Raw genomic sequence first — 15,585 nt, forward strand, 5'->3', positions numbered from 1 at the left:
GGCTGCTTCTGCAGAGAAGAGACTAATTTAGTTTCGTTTTAGTGTTCTCAGAAATGGGCTGATTCTGAACTTTGCACACCAAACAGGTGTTTTCTATGTGTACATTGTCTCATGTTACTCTTGTGAGTCCGGAAACACCTTGTGGTTTCAGTTGGCAAAGGGAGGCTCTACCACGAAAGACTGTGGCGTGGCAGCACCTGACGCTGTGGATCCCTACAAGGGTGCAGCAGGGCCACCCTGCAGAACAGTTGTTGGAAAAACAGCACCTGCCACATCCACACCCAGTTCTACACAGCATTTCTTCCCGCCATCGCTGTGTCGTGGGACTCCGGAGGTCCCTACAGCCTAGCTCATGGCACAGCTCTCTGCAGCAGGTGGTTCTGGGAAAATGTACAAAGGATTGTGGGCTGCCAGTGGTATTCCAGCCTTTAGAAGGGGAGGATCCTGGAGTCATGCCCCTTCCCGGCAACCCAATAACTGTGGCAGTGGCCATCTTTTTTTCTGCTTAATATTTGCCCTCCGTGATGGATACAATAATTTCTAAATACCGTCTTCCGAGCCATGTTCTCACAGGGTATATACAGATGGTCTGTGACAGAGGAAGAGGGAAAACAGGTGGCTGGATTAATGGGGGCCAGAGTCACTGCCTGTTTCTCACCAACTGCAGCATGAAAACATTTTGATATCTTGTTGTAGCGAAGCAAGACTCACTGCCACGGTGCCTCCTGGGAATCTTGGGAATCAGCTCTTCAGCCTCAGAGCACCCTCTGCTGATCGGTGGCTCGGCTGCCTTAGGCCCCCGTGTCCCTCCCAGACCCCAGTGCCCCTTTACATCAGAGTCCTGCCTCAGCAGTACTCCCACACTCTGGGTCTCCCCTCCCCAGGGAACCCCCAACCCTCTATACTCACCTTGCCTCAGTGGCAACTTCAACTCATCATCTAGCCCCTGGGGCAGACTGCAATGGCCACTCATCACGGGCAAGGGGGTTGGACCAGCTGCCTTTATCCCTCCCTGAGCTGCACCTCTAATACGTCTTAAGGCCTTAACCAAGGCCTCAGCCTAGGGAGTTGCCAGGCTGGAGCTCCCCAGCTCCTCTTGCCCTTTTCCCCAGCCCAGCTCTGCTTCAGGTACCTTGCTCCCAGGCAGCTAGGCTCTTCCCACTCCAGGCAGGGTTATAGTGAGACTCCTCTGTCTCTTGGCCCCACAGCCATAAATACCAACTTTTCCTGGAGCTGGTGGGTGCTCACACCCAGCCCCAGAGCACCCACAAAGTCAGCACCTATGCCCACAGCCCTTTTATCCAGGCCAGCTGTGGACCTGATTGAGCTGGCCACACCTGTGGTCAGCTACTCACTCAGCTGCCCTCACTGCTTCAATAAAACCCTGGTCTCCAGGAGTGGGGCAGCCACCCCACAACACTGGTGCCAAGGGCTTTGCATGAGGCACAGCTGGGCTTCTTAGCCTCCAGCTAACTTCTGCAAAGTCCTGATCGGCAAAGCTATTCCAAGGGACAAAAAGGGCTGGTGGATCTGTGTATGCAATCAAGTAGTTTTCACTGTGAGGGGTTTTTAACCCATTTCTCAGAAAATAACATGCAGACCAAATTATCAGACTCCAGAGTGGGGGGGTTTATTTTGGAGGGACAAACACTGTCATCTCTGCTTGTGTATGAGCCACTGTCACTTGCCAAGGTAATAGAGGTATCTACGAAATCCAGCGGGGAGACATTGGGCCTCTAATCTGAAGAGATTTAGGGCAAGGAAATGACCATTAGGGCCTTACTAAAGAAATTATTTTGACAGTAAAAATCTTCTCTGTTGTTGCTCTGTCTATATTCTCCTTTTAAAGGGAAACTATGAAGAATTTTTTGTCAAGGTGTAGCAGGCTTAAAACAGCCCAGGAGAGGGCTGGGGCTGTGGGCTAGAAGCTGGGCTGATTGGGGAAGTAGCCGCAGCTGGGCCACACCCCAATCAGGGCCCAGCTGGCCCTTATAAAGGCTGGGAGCCAGCTGCTCAGCCAGAGTCTCTCTAGTAGGAGAGAGAGGCTAGGTAGGTGGGTGAGCGAGTGAGCGAGCTCACCCACCCACCCAGGGGACCTAGAGTGAGGTAGGGCTGGGGAAAGGTCTCAGGAGCGGGAAAGCCCTAGGCCAGCAATTCCCCAGGCTGCAGGGCCTGGTCCCAGGCCTATATAGGTATTGGGGTTGCAGAGGGGTAGCCTGAGGGCGGGTAAAGGCAGCTGGTCCAAACCCCTTCTTGCCTGTGGTGATTGGCTTTTACACTGTAGTCTGCCCCAGGGTATGGGGGCTAGATGGTGACTGGCAGTAGCCACAACTGAGGCAATGTGGGGATAATGGGTGAGGGTTCCCTGGGGTGGGGAGACCCAGTGAGTGGGGGTACTCCAGTGGGGCAGCACCCAAGACAAGGACACCAGGTCCTGGGAGGGACCGGGGGCCAGTGGTAAGGTGGATCACTGGCCTGCAGAGGGTGCTTGGGGCTGGAAATTGAGCTAATTCCTGAGGACAGCCAGCAGGAGGTACTGCTGGGTGAGTCTGAACGCTTACACAAGGCAACTTGGGTCATTTCCTTGAGTGCTGTCAATCTGATTGTTAGCTAGCATTTTGTATACTGACTAAACTGGCAAAGGGCCTTGTTCTGATTATGGGTAAAGATCAAATCAATCATGCTGACTATTTTAACATCTGTCACATGCCTTTGATATGCTGACTGTGATGAATTGTAACTCCTAGCACCACTGGTGAGTGGCTTTGTCCTTTTCTTTCAAGGAGGATCCCATAGGTAGTGCTTTGCAATTGTTTTGTCTGCTCTGAGGACCTTTTCATGCAGGCTGCAACAAGGTTCTATCCTTTAGGTTAAGGAGGGAGGTCTCTGAGCTGCTCTTCCAAATTTTAAAACAAGTCCTTCAACTTGGTACTTTGTGTTGGGAGGTTTCATTTTGAGGCTAGAGTTAATATGGCAAGTAACCATCATATTGCTTGGCAAGAGCTTATGAGCATTAGGATTTCATTTAACTTTATTGCCGCAAATCTGAAGGCTAAAGTTCAGCCCATCCCTACTCTTGGAGCAGGGTGAATCTATAATTTAAAGGAAATTATAAAACCGTGTTAGGAAGTCCTGTGTATTGATTGGCCATTAGAATTCATGTTGTGACATACTGCGTGGGATTGCAATGTATCTTTTGGGACCATTGTATTAAATTTATGCATGGTTTGAATTTATGATTGTCTCTTTCCTCATGGAGGAGGGTACCCCATCTCCTCTAGGAACTCAATAAAATGGGGGGGGGGCGCGCAAGTGATTAAAGTGAGTTGCTAAAACTGTAAACAACCTGAGAGGTACCACCCAGTTCTGCTCCATGCTCCTTGGCTAGGGCCACCTGGCCTCCCCTTTCACACACCACACCCTGTGCAGCCAAGGGAAAGGGGTGTCAAAGCTTTAACTGTATGAGGAAGGTGGAGTGGATTAACCCATTTAAGCTTTTTAAAGGTGCTTTGGGTGGGGGTGATTACATCAATGGCCACTCCTGGCAACCCATTGCATTATTCAAACAAACAAAAAGCTTAGTTTAAACCAGTTCAGTTGCTAAGAGCAAATAATTCCCAATTTGGAGCTATAAAAGCGAGGAAATAAAGAGTAAAACCGATAGCTCTGTGGATGAGGGGAAAGCAGTGGACGTGTTATTCCTTGACTTTAGCAAAGCTTTTGACACTGTCTCCCACAGTATTCTTGTCAGCAAGTTAAAGAAGTATGGGCTGGATGAATGGACTATAAGGTGGCTAGAAAGCTGGCTAGATCATTGGGCTCAATGGGTAGTGATCAATGGCTCCATGTCTAGTTGGCAGCCGGTATCAAGCAGAGTGCCCCAAGGGTCGGTTCTGGGGCTGGTTTTGTTCAATATCTTCATTAAGGATCTGGAGGATGGTGTGGACTGCACCCTCACAAGTTTGCAGATGACACTAAACTGGGAGGAGAGGTAGATACGCTGGAGGGTAGGGATAGGATACAGAGGGACCTAGACAAATTGGAGGATTGAGCCAAAAGAAATCTGAGGTTCAACAAGGACAAGTGCAGAGCCCTGCACTTAGGACGGAAGAATCCCAGGCACCGCTACAGACTAGGGACCGAATGGCTAGGCAGCAGTTCTGCAGAAAAGAACCAAGGGGTTACAGTGGACGAGAAGCTGGATATGCGTCAACAGTGTGCCCTTGTTGCCAAGAAGGCCAATGGCATTTTGGGCTGTATAAGTAGGGGCATGGCCAGCAGATTGAGGGATGTGATTGTTCCCCTTTATTCAACATTGGTGAGGCCTCATCTGGAGTAGTGTATCCAGTTTTGGGCCCCATGTACAAGAAGGATGTGGAAAAATTGGAAAGCATCCAGTGGAGGGCAACAAAAATGATTAGGGGAGTGGAACACATGACTTATGAGGAGAGGCTGAGGGAACTGGGATTGTTTAGTCTGCAGAAGAGAAGAATGAGGGCGGATTTGATAGCTGCTTTCAACTACCTGAAAGGGGATTCCAAAGAGGATGGATCTAGACTGTTCTCAGTGGTGGCAGATGACAGAACAAGGAGTAATGATCTCAAGTTGCAGTGCGGGAGGTTTAGGTTGGATGGTAGGAAAAACTTTTTCACTACCAGGGTGGTGAAGCACTGGAATGCGTTACCTAGGGAGGAGGTGGAATCGCCTTCCTTTGTGGTTTTTAAGGTCAGGCTTGAGAAAGCCCTGGCTGGCATGATTTAGTTGGGGATCGGTCCTGCTTTGAGCAGGGGGTTGGACTAGATGACCTCCTGAGGTCCCTTCCAACCCTGATACTCTATGATTCTATAACACACATCGCCCTCTCGCCCTGACACAATCCCTACCTCAGATACTGCCACTGTTATCTCTAATGATCAAATACTGACTGAAAAATCCCCTCAGATAGTTACACGGCTTTCTCTTTTTCAAAAATCAATCTCGAGTCCTTTCTAATGTTGCCTACTTTCCTCTTCTACCTCTTGAATATATATTAAATTCCCTCCTTTGGGGGCTTTTTCCCCCCACCAGCAATAAACTGCCACTACTTCTGGTTTTGGAGGGAAACTGTGAGCCTGAGTCATTACTACACATTATGGACAGATGGTGTGGAAGGGGTTAAACCTCCTATGATCAATTATCCCCTCAGATTAAATCCCTTGTCTCTGCTATTATCAATTATTGACAAAATAGCCCATCAGATTTGGTCTAATTTTCAAAAACTGATAGTACAAATTCTGAGGGCATTTTCTTTCTCTTTCAAATAATTGAATATTGATGTAAAATTGGCCACAGATTTTTGCCCCATTTCCATCCTAATTCTCAAATATTAATAGAAAATCCCATCAAATGTGGCCCTTGGCTTAATTATTGACTACTGATATAAATTCCCCTCAGATTTTGCAATACTGCCCTACCTCACAGGGATGTTATGAAGCACCATAAACTGCGTTTTATACATGGGGATACAGGTACAGAGATGAAATGACTTGACTGACATCATGCAGCAGGTCAGTTTCAGGAACAGGTCACACCATTCCTGCAAGCCATTGATAAGTGCCCTTCTCACAGAGCCATAGTTGCTGTATTAGAAATTCATGTCCTGTTTGTCATATTAGGGTACAGGCAGGAGCAGAGAGAGGTCAGCAGTACAATGGAGGGACCGCAGGGTTGGACAACAGGCAGCAGGAACTTTGCGCTGTGCAGTGCATACAGCGTGATGGTGGGAAACTAAGGACGTTCTCACCAGACTTGCCCTGCAAGCCAAGAGAGCGCTGAGTAAACGTCACCAGATCTTCTCATGCAAAAATACAAAGGGAGAGGAGGGCAAGCACCAGCATAATGAAGTCAAGCTCTATATCTGGTCTGAACCCTCACGAGAGTGAAAGATGCTGCTGTATATAAGTGGCAATGGCATGTATTAGGGGAAAGTGGTAGGTTGATTTGCTTTAATGAAATAAGGACCATAACCAACACTGTAGAAAGGGTTCTTCAAGGAAAAATGTGTCTTGCTTCAATAAATTGCCCCTCTCACTTCTCTGTGTGTGTGCATTCCTGTGTGAGTATAAACAAGATCTGCAACACTTTGCTGCAGACTGGATCTAACGGCTGCAGCAAGGGCCTCTGGTTTCTGCTGTGGTCCACAGCTGTGGGTGAGTTGAAAGTTCAGCAGCAGAATCTGCATATTAAAAATGCTTTTTCACTGAAAAACATAATTGTAAATAATCCTGTTTGGTGACACTTCCTTTGGGTTATTTTATTTTGATGCTAAATGTTCTTCTTTCAAAGCAGGATTTTTTAATTGATTGGTGACTGCATTGTGGATGTTGATTGTCATATGGATATTGAAGGAAAGCTGCAGGTTTTGTTGTCTGGGCAGAGGATATTTGGGACTTCTGACACTTGGGAAGCAGAATTGTGCAATAAATCATCTTAGTTGGGTCTTTATTCTGAAATGGTTGGCAGTGAATGGTTAAATAGTGAATTTAAACTTAGTACTGAAGATCAGGCCCCAAATTGGCACAGGATATTATTTATACTGAATAATTCAACTAGCTCTAAGGTTTGCACCATTATTTCACTGATCTGTAAAGGAGCTTGTAAGAGAAAATCTGGATCTTTTTTATTGATAGCAACAACAATTCTACTGCCAGCAAATGTAATAATATGAACATACACCCTCAAAATATGCATTTATCCACATTTTAGAAGGACCACACTGGGTGAGAATTCAGATAAAATAAATTGCGTAAAGCAAAATCAGGGAGACTGCTACAAGACAAAGAAAAATGAGTTACACGAAGAACAAATATGGCCATTTTTATACACCATTTGCACCTTATGAAAGCAACTCTGATGTGACAGAGGATGGATATTTTGGTTTTAATTCAGTGCATCTCAAGGTTTTCCATACGATCCATTCATATTCCTGGTATTGCTAGAATAATTCTCACCCTTACAGTTAGATTATTTACTTGGTGGTACAAGAGGGGGTGGAAGAGATGATCTAGCAGGATGGAACTTCAGCATCGCTCCTATATTTTGCATCAATTCTATATTTCTCATCTTTTTGGCTTTATTTTAAATTGGGCAGCAGGCACAAGGGATTGGAACAGGATTTCAGGTCTCTGTTCATTTTAAGTTTCAGAGTAGCAGCCCTGTTTAGTCTGTATTCGCAAAAAGAACAGGAGGACTTGTGGCACCTTAGAGACTAACCAATTTATTTGAGCATAAGCTTTTGTGAGCTACAGCTCACTTCACTGGAATTTCTTTTAGCAGAATTCATGTGGAAACCAACCTTTTGGTTCTGTTTCAAAAAACACCTCACACGGCAAACCAGAACTTTCTAGAAAGTTTCAACACTCAAATTGCCCTCTCGGGCCCATCTAGTGGGAGACTTTAATAAGGTGAACGAGAGAACACAAGCAGTTTAGCTACACAGGGAAAATGTTAACACATTTAACGAACACAATCATTATGTTGTAGATTCTTTTGAAAATCCCACCCTAATTATTTAGGAGCACAAGTTCCATTGAAAATCAATGAGTCTTAAGTCACGTCTGTTCTTTTGAAAATTCCAGCCTTCGCACCTCGTACACACACTAACATTTGTATTTAAATATATATTAGCTGGTTGTTGCTAAATAATGACCAGCTAACATGGTTTTAAACACCCCTGCTCTTCCCTTCCCCACCCTCTTCAATCACGCCTCCCCTTGGTCTCCCCTCCCCCTAGCCTCTGCAGCCAGGCCTCCCCACTGCTCTCCCAATTCAGCCCAAATATAGCAATGAGTGTAGCTTGTCCCTCAGTAATTGAGAATTTAGGATAGGTTGTCCCTCAGTAAATATAATCCATCAGGGAAGTATTTCAGTTGCTTTCCTGACTTCACTTCTCAATGGCACTCCAGCATCTCTCCTGGTATTGCTGATGTCCGGTGAGGAGTTCTAAATAGATGTCCCTTGACCGCCTGGTGGCGCCTGTTATCATGAGTTACTGCATCAGCCAAGCATAGAGCTGACTAATTCCACATCCTGGCAACACTTGCTCGTTACTGGGATCCCATATAAAGCTCTGGGGAGGACAGAAATACCATTTCATGAAGGATTTCGAGGTTTTGACATTTGCCTTCATTCCACTTAGGAACAAAACTTGTAAATTTCAAAATTCTCAGTAAAAGAATTTTTTAAATTGTTTGGCATTAATTGGAAGTGTTTCATTTCCACAAAATACTTTTATTTGGGAGAAAAACGAGGGGAAAATCTTTCAATGTCAAAACATCCCATTTTGACGTTCTCGGAATAAAAGGTTTCAATGTTTTATTTTGAAATGACTTCATTTCGATGTTGGCTTTTAATTTTATATTCTATAATACACCATGAAGAAAAAAATCAAAATGAAAAATCTTTTGCAAAAAATGAAACATTAAAACTTTTCATTCAGAAAAATGTCAAAAGGGAATGATTTGACACTGTTGGAAATTCTTCTCCCTGGTTTTTCCCCATAATGAAATGTCTGCTGTCCGACACTATTTTGTTCAGTGTTTCAGCTTCTGCTGAAGTGCTTTCTCTGATGGAACATGGTTCTGTTGAAGTTTTTCAGTCGGCTGTAGTGTAACACTTCTGCCAGGTGGTGTCGGTAGTGACAAGGACTGGAGTCTATATCTAGGGCTTTCTCTTCACATTAAAAAACAACACCAGCCTGAATCCCAACCCAGTAATCTGGGAAAACTAAACAACACCCCTGTCAGTGCCTCCCCACTCGCAAGCACTGAGTCTGTGTTTAACAAAAGAAAACTTTCATTAAAAAGAAGAGGGAGCTCACCATTAATTTGGGAAGACACCACAACAATGATTCAAAAGTTTGCAAACCATAAGTCAACACCCACCTCACAGTCTGTTGGGCAGTGTCCTTTGCCTCAGTTTCCCACTTTGCAGTGTGACAGTCTGACAGACAAATGTCCCTTTAACGCACCCTCCACTTTCCTTCTGCTGCAAACTACTCGCAATTGGTTGTCCAAAATCAACAGAGTCCCAAAATAAAGGGGTGCGTTCCTGTGGATCCCCCTCCCACCCCTAAAGGGAGGGGTTGAGCAATGCCTCTGACTGCTGGGGGGGGGGGGTTCCCATACTAATTTCCTCCTACTGTTACTCACACCTTCTTGTCAACTGTTTGAATTGGGCCACCCTCATTACCACTACAAAAGTGATTTTTCCTCCCTTGGTATTCTACTGTTAATTGAATTGTCTCCTTAGACTGACCCCCCCCCACACTTGGTAAGGCAACTCCCATCTTTTCATGTACTGTGTGTACATATCTGCTCCTGTATTTTCCACTCCATGCATCTGATGAAGTGGGTTCTAGTCCACGAAAGTTTATGCCCAAATAAATTTGTTAGTCTCTAAGGTACCACAAGGATTCCTTGAGGTTTTTACATCTAAACTGCCATTTGGTATCTAACCTTTTGGATGATCCAGAAAGACTCATTGCAAGGTTGCAGAACTACCGTCTCTGCTATGATCCTGATCTACAGACTCTCTAGATCAATTGTAATGTAGATGATTCTTTTCACCATTTACTAACACCTTTTCTTTTTTATTAATAAACCTTTTGTTTTAAGGTTTCAGTGTGGTAGCCATGTTAGTCTATATCAGCGAAAACCACAAGGAGTCCTTGTGGCACCTTAGAGACAAACAGATTTATTTGGGCATAAGCTTTTGTGGGCTAAAACCCACTTCATCAGATGTATCACTTTTGTTTTTAGTTACAAAGGGGATTGGCTGCAGCGTGATTTTTGGATAAGATCTAAAGTCTATATTGACCTGAGGACAGTGGCTTTGGGATTGGAAGAGCTTTATATGTAATTTCTGGATTTAGTAATCATTTATCACAAAAGACCAGTTTAGGTGGACAAGCCAGGAGCTGGAATGCTGAAAGGGGCTGTGCTTTGGCTTCCTGTTAACCAGTGTGGGGATATAAGAGCTCATTTTGTTACTGTTTTGGTGAATCTATATATAGAACAAACCATCAGTTTTCTGGGGTGTATCTGCCCTGTTCTGAATCGGCCATTCTCAGTGCTGATTCATATCAGGCAACAGTCACACCAGTAACAATTCTACTGTCAGCAAATTTAATAATATGAACCCACACTGTCAAAATATGCATTTATCCACATTTTAGAAAGACCACTTTGGGAGAAAACTCGGGTACAATAAATTGCTGACAGCAAAATCAGGGAGATTTTTAAAAGAAAAATGAGTTACATGAAGAACACATATGGTAATTTTTATACCCAGTTTGCACCTCATGAAAACAGCTTGGATGTGAAAGATGCTGGACATTTTAGTTTGAACGCCGTGCATCTCAAGGGGGTTTTCCATATGATCTGTTCACTTTTATTTCATAGTCTTGGTATTGTCAGAGTCATTCCCACCCTGACAGTTACATTATTTACTTGACGGTATAACGGGGGCGGAAGAGAGGATCTAGCGGGAAATGTCATGCTTGATGGAATTCAGCATCATTCCTGTATTAGTCATCAATCCTACATTTCTCATCTGTTTTTGCCTTTCCATCCTATATTGGGCAGTGGACACAAGGGAACTGATGGGGCTTTCATGTCTCTGTTCATTTTATATTGCTTTTGGTAAAATTCATATGGAAACCAACCTTTTGTTTCTGTCTCAAAATACACCTCACACAGCAAACTAATGCTTTCCAGAAAGTTTTAAACAGACGAACGTCTGTCTCCGGTCCATTTACGGGGGGGGGGGGGGGGGAGGACTTTAACAAGGTTAGGGGGCTTTCCATGACTTTTGAAAATCCCACCTGAAGTTACTTAGCAGCACGAGTTCCAGGTTAGGTGCTTTTGAAAATTCCAGCCTTCGTACCTCGTACACAAGCTAACAGTTGTGTTTGAATATATATTAGCTGGCTGTGGCTAAATAAGTCCGCTCACATGATATTAAACACCCCTGTGTCCCCTTCCCCCCCCCCCAGCTTCTTCACCCAGGGCTCCCCCTGCTCCCCTCCGCTCAGTTGAGGGGTCTCTCCCTGGCCCTCTGCTGGGTCTCTTCCACAGGGGGCTCCCTCCTTTCTTGGTGGGACTCCCCCCCACTCCACACTGAGTTGGCCTCCTAGGAGCACAGAGACCCAGCCTAGAGAGACTCTCACAGACCTCCACAGCCATAGAGCTATGGGTAGAGTGTCTCCCCCACCTCCCCCCCCAGCCCTGTCTGTGCGGAGGGAGACTGGCTGGCTGAGTCCTCCAGGTCATAGAGATCAGGAGGGTGGGGGCTAGAGGAGCCTGTTTGGTGGGCACCGACAGGGAAGCTCAGGGACACAGGGCGAGCTGGCAGCGTCGGCCCTGGCGGTGTTTGTGTTTGTGGAGGGAACGGAGCAGAAAAGAAAAGGGCGTCCACGGTGGAAGAGCAGGCGGATTCTCTCCCCGGCGAAAGCGGCCGGCGGGAAAGTGACGATCGGGTCCCTGCGACCAGCATCGAAAAACGCCACCTGCCCCCCTTCATAGTCCAGATAAACCCGGATCCTGCGGGGTGCCTGGCTCGGGGACAAGGGAATGAGCTGCTCCGGGGCTGTGAGAGCCCGGGACTGATCTCCTCTGCCCTCCACAGCCCAGATCCCCTCCTCCGGGTTAAAGTTGATCCATTCCTTCCTGCTCACAGACTCTCTGGCCACCCCCCCCAGCCCAGACTCCCCTCCCTTCCATCTTCATCTCCCCCTCCCAGTAGTGTCGGCCCGAGGTGAATCCCTCACAGCCCAGCACGCAGGGCTCGTAGTCAAATCTCTCAGGGTTGTCGGGCAGAGAATCCGCCCCTCTCTCTCTCCAGCTCGAGACCCCCGCCCTGGAGTGTCCCTCCTGTCTCTCACTGCCCCCCTCTCCCCTTAGGAAAAAGATTTAAAGGGGCCATGCTCTCTAAACCCCAAAGGGGTTACACTGCTAAAACCAATCACTTGGGCAAAGCAGGTCTGTCTGCTGATCCCCTAGGCAGAATATGTGTGTCTATGCAAATACAAAAGGAGGACTTGTGGCACCTTAGAGACTAACCAATTTATTAGAGCATAAGCTTTCGTGAGCTACAGCTCACTTCCGCTCCTGAGGTCTTTTCCCCCAGTTCATCACTGGATGTCAGGGGAGGGCTCATTCAGACCCTGCTTACCCTCGCTAACATCTCTGCAGTAGGAACAAGGAATAGGCAAACACTGACCCGCAGTGGTAATAGAGACAAAGGCAATTTGTTGCAACGCAGAAGACGGGATGGAGTGGTGGAGAAGGTGAATTTTCTGGTGTTTGGTTTAATTCCCTTCACTGGTATTATTAGGGCTGCGGTATATTTGCAGATGTACAGATCTGGAATGGTCCCCCAAACAGACTCAATCCAGTCTCTGGTGCTCATCCCTGCTGGGGGAAAGTAACAGAGGTAGATGAATCACAAGCTGCTTCTGTAGCTCTGTCTGGGGGGGTTGTAACTGTGAATGGGGATTAAATTCATGAATTTGCCAGGGTCCCAGTGAGATTTTATAGCCCCACGCTAAAAAAAAAACTAGATCTACCAATTTTGGCAAATAGCGCAGCTCATACCTTGTATGAAGTTTAAAAGTGACAACCCCTTTTATTGAGTCTAGGCAGTGTTAGCGGGCCCATTTTAATGCTGGGATCTTTAGAAACATAGAAGATTCTGTGATTTTCACAGGGCAACTCTTCCTTAGGGCAGCACTTCTCCTTAGAAGCTAGCGCCCCTTCTAAAAAGACAGGCCAGCTAAAAGTCTTCGAGTGATGGGTCTTATCCCTTTTACTGACCGTCGTGACTAATGGTTCCTAAGACAGGCGAAGCGTATTTGACGTCTGTGTGTATCACACTTCTTGCTTCTCGCCTTGCATTGGGTAGAGCAGGCGCGTGACATGGAAACAGGCCAGAGAGCTTTTCTCTCAGACCCCACGCTATGTGCATTCCCCCAAGGGCCTGCCGTGCCCGGCCTGGAGACAGGGGTGAAAGTAAGTCTCGGGACTTACCGGTACAGGGCTGGGCTGGGGCCGGCTCCAGGCGGGGCCTTGGGCGGAAGAGGCAGGGCTGGGGGAGGTCAGAGCCAGCCCTGGCCCACCCGGTACCGGCAAGTTCCTCCTTCCCCCTCCCCGGGGTAATAGCAGCAGTCGGGGGCTCTGGCAGCGGTTTAAAGGGCCCTGGGCAGTAGCAGCGTTTCCACAGTATGCATCCGATGAAGTGAGCTGTAGCTCACGAAAGCTTATGCTCAAATAAATTGGTTAGTCTCTAAGGTGCCACAAGTACTCCTTTTCTTTTTGCGAATCTGTAAACAGTGCATCATAGTCCTCTCTACTGCTAATGGCTCTGAGAGATGCTCCAGGGGTCAGTTCTCCAGTAACAGGCCTCCTTTCCCCAGGGCTGCTGTGAAGTGCTGAGCTGCCGTCGGGCATAGGGTCACTAGTTTAATAATACTGCATAGGGCCCCAAAAATCCTAAGGTCGGCCATGCAAACAGAGATGCAAATCTACGACCATCAGAGCAGACTCAGGAGAGGAATCATATACCAGTACCAGGCCACCGCAGCACCTGCATATAAAGAGAAAAGGGATGAGAACCGATGCAAAGTTGGCTCCTGAAACTAAACCTGCAAGGTCCTTCATGGTGTCTAGCTAGCCACAAGTTCTCTCTTTTGTCTGGGCTTTCTGGGGCCACCTGGGCTAAGCCACAATCAATGTCAAGAATAAAAAAAGGTTAGTGCAATTTTGAAGGGGGAGGAGGTTCTGCCCACCACCCAGGTGCTTCCTACTCCAGTCAAAAATTAAACTATACTCACAGACTGTGCAAATCTTCACAGCACGACCATTTCCCGTGCTGGGACTGGCAACAAAGTGTTTACCATGAGAGGTGTTTAAATTGTCATCATTAGGCTTCAGAGTTAACACCACATTGGCAGGGAGGAGATCATGTCTCTTGGAATTTGTCTGGGGCAGGGGGCAAAATCTTTCCTGATATCTGCCCATGAGCACTTCATACCCCCAAACCTGGTATCTGGTTCCCTTTATCTTAGCCTGTGGATGGCTGTAGAGCTTAAGACGGCTAGGCAAAATGTAATTATTATTTACATTTTAGTAGCACCCTGCTTAAATCAGGTTCCCACTGTGCCGGGCACTACACAGACACCCAGCGAGAGACCCAGCTGAGATCAGGGCCCCGTTGTGCCAGACGCTGCACAAACAGATGCGAGAGACAGATGCTGGTAGTACCTCCAGATCCGGAGAGCTCCCTTGATTTTCATGTTCTGTGTTTGAACTGGGAAGCTGAAAAGGAGCAGCTACTTGGCTGCAAATAGCAATAAATGTGGAAGAGAAAACTTCTCTTGTGAGACTCTGTACTTCCCCACCGCCAATATCAGCCAGAGATTCATAGATTCCTAGGTCAGAAGAGATCACTAAGATCATTGGACTTCCCAGAATTAATTCCTGTTTGAACTAAAGCAGATCTTTTCGAAAAGACATCCCATCTTGATTGGTCCTTAGGGATTTAGTTGGGGATTGGTCCTGCTTTGAGCAGGGGGTTGGACTAGATGACCTCCTGAGGTCCCTTCCAACCCTGATATTCTATGATTCTATGAATGAAGAGAGCAACGGCAGCCAGCGGACCAGCTGCTGCTCAGAGAACTTGCAAATATTTCCTACTTTGATCATGAAATAAAAAAGTATTGTGGGTGAAATCCTGGTCCCACTGAAGTCAATGGCAAAACTCCCGTCGGCTCGGATTTCTTGAGTGTATAGAGAGCATAGGACAGTGTTTAATTTGTTTGATTGAACTGGGGAAGGGTTGAAGATCCCCTTGGTTGAGGCTTATAGGGGAAGGTTTTAAAACTACCAGTCATTTGATGCAATCTGCTGCATTTCAACAGCACCAAAAAATTGCTCTTCAGAAGAATGATTTTGGTAAACCTTGGGGATAAGAGATTTCCGCCAACGATGACTTAGCACCATGATGCCGTGCGAGGCAGGAGATCACCCCAAAACATCCTTCAGTTTGGTGGGAGAATTGTATGTCCTCAGAGTCTCTTCAGCACCCCCGACAAATCAAATAGTAAAAGAGAAAAAAAAATCCAAACAAACTGGATCTACTACTAGAAATAGACACAGCGAAGAGAGGCAAAGTGAAGCCAATGACCAAAACCAGCCTTTGAGTTGAATTAAGCATGTTACCTTGCACTGCTTGAACTCCAACTGCATGTGGATCAACTTGTACCCATCCTGCAGACCCCTTTGTAAGCCGGAGATCCCATATATGCCAGTGTCTTGTCCAGCCTGTGTGTCCCTGACTGATCTGAGTATTACGGCAAACTGCGGTTTGAGAACCACTCGTATCAATGACTCAGAGGGAAAACGGAACTGATTATTTTTCTTCTCTTTGTGAGATACCTGGTTAGGTTTTTAAGGTGCTCCTCCAAAGGGGCCTAAGTTTTCACCAGGGTTTTTACAAAGACATTGCAGACACCATGACTTCTTCCCATCTACCTGGAATGCAGGAGGTGGA

General features: G+C 46.5%; 1 pseudogene across 1 annotated transcript; it reads right to left on the reverse strand.

Annotated features, from left to right (window-relative positions):
* Positions 1 to 11,366: 11,366 nt before the first annotated feature.
* On the reverse strand, positions 11,367 to 12,170 carry LOC311531039 (butyrophilin subfamily 2 member A2-like; annotated as a pseudogene). Its single transcript has 2 exons — positions 12,139 to 12,170; positions 11,367 to 11,934 (listed from the first exon to the last, which is right to left on the reverse strand). The product of its transcript is annotated as a butyrophilin subfamily 2 member A2-like (transcript).
* Positions 12,171 to 15,585: the final 3,415 nt, after the last annotated feature.

The sequence above is a fragment of the Lepidochelys olivacea genome (genome assembly GCF_965140295.1).
Source record: "Lepidochelys olivacea isolate rLepOli2 genome assembly, chromosome: 14".
Lineage (NCBI taxonomy): Eukaryota > Metazoa > Chordata > Testudines > Cheloniidae > Lepidochelys > Lepidochelys olivacea.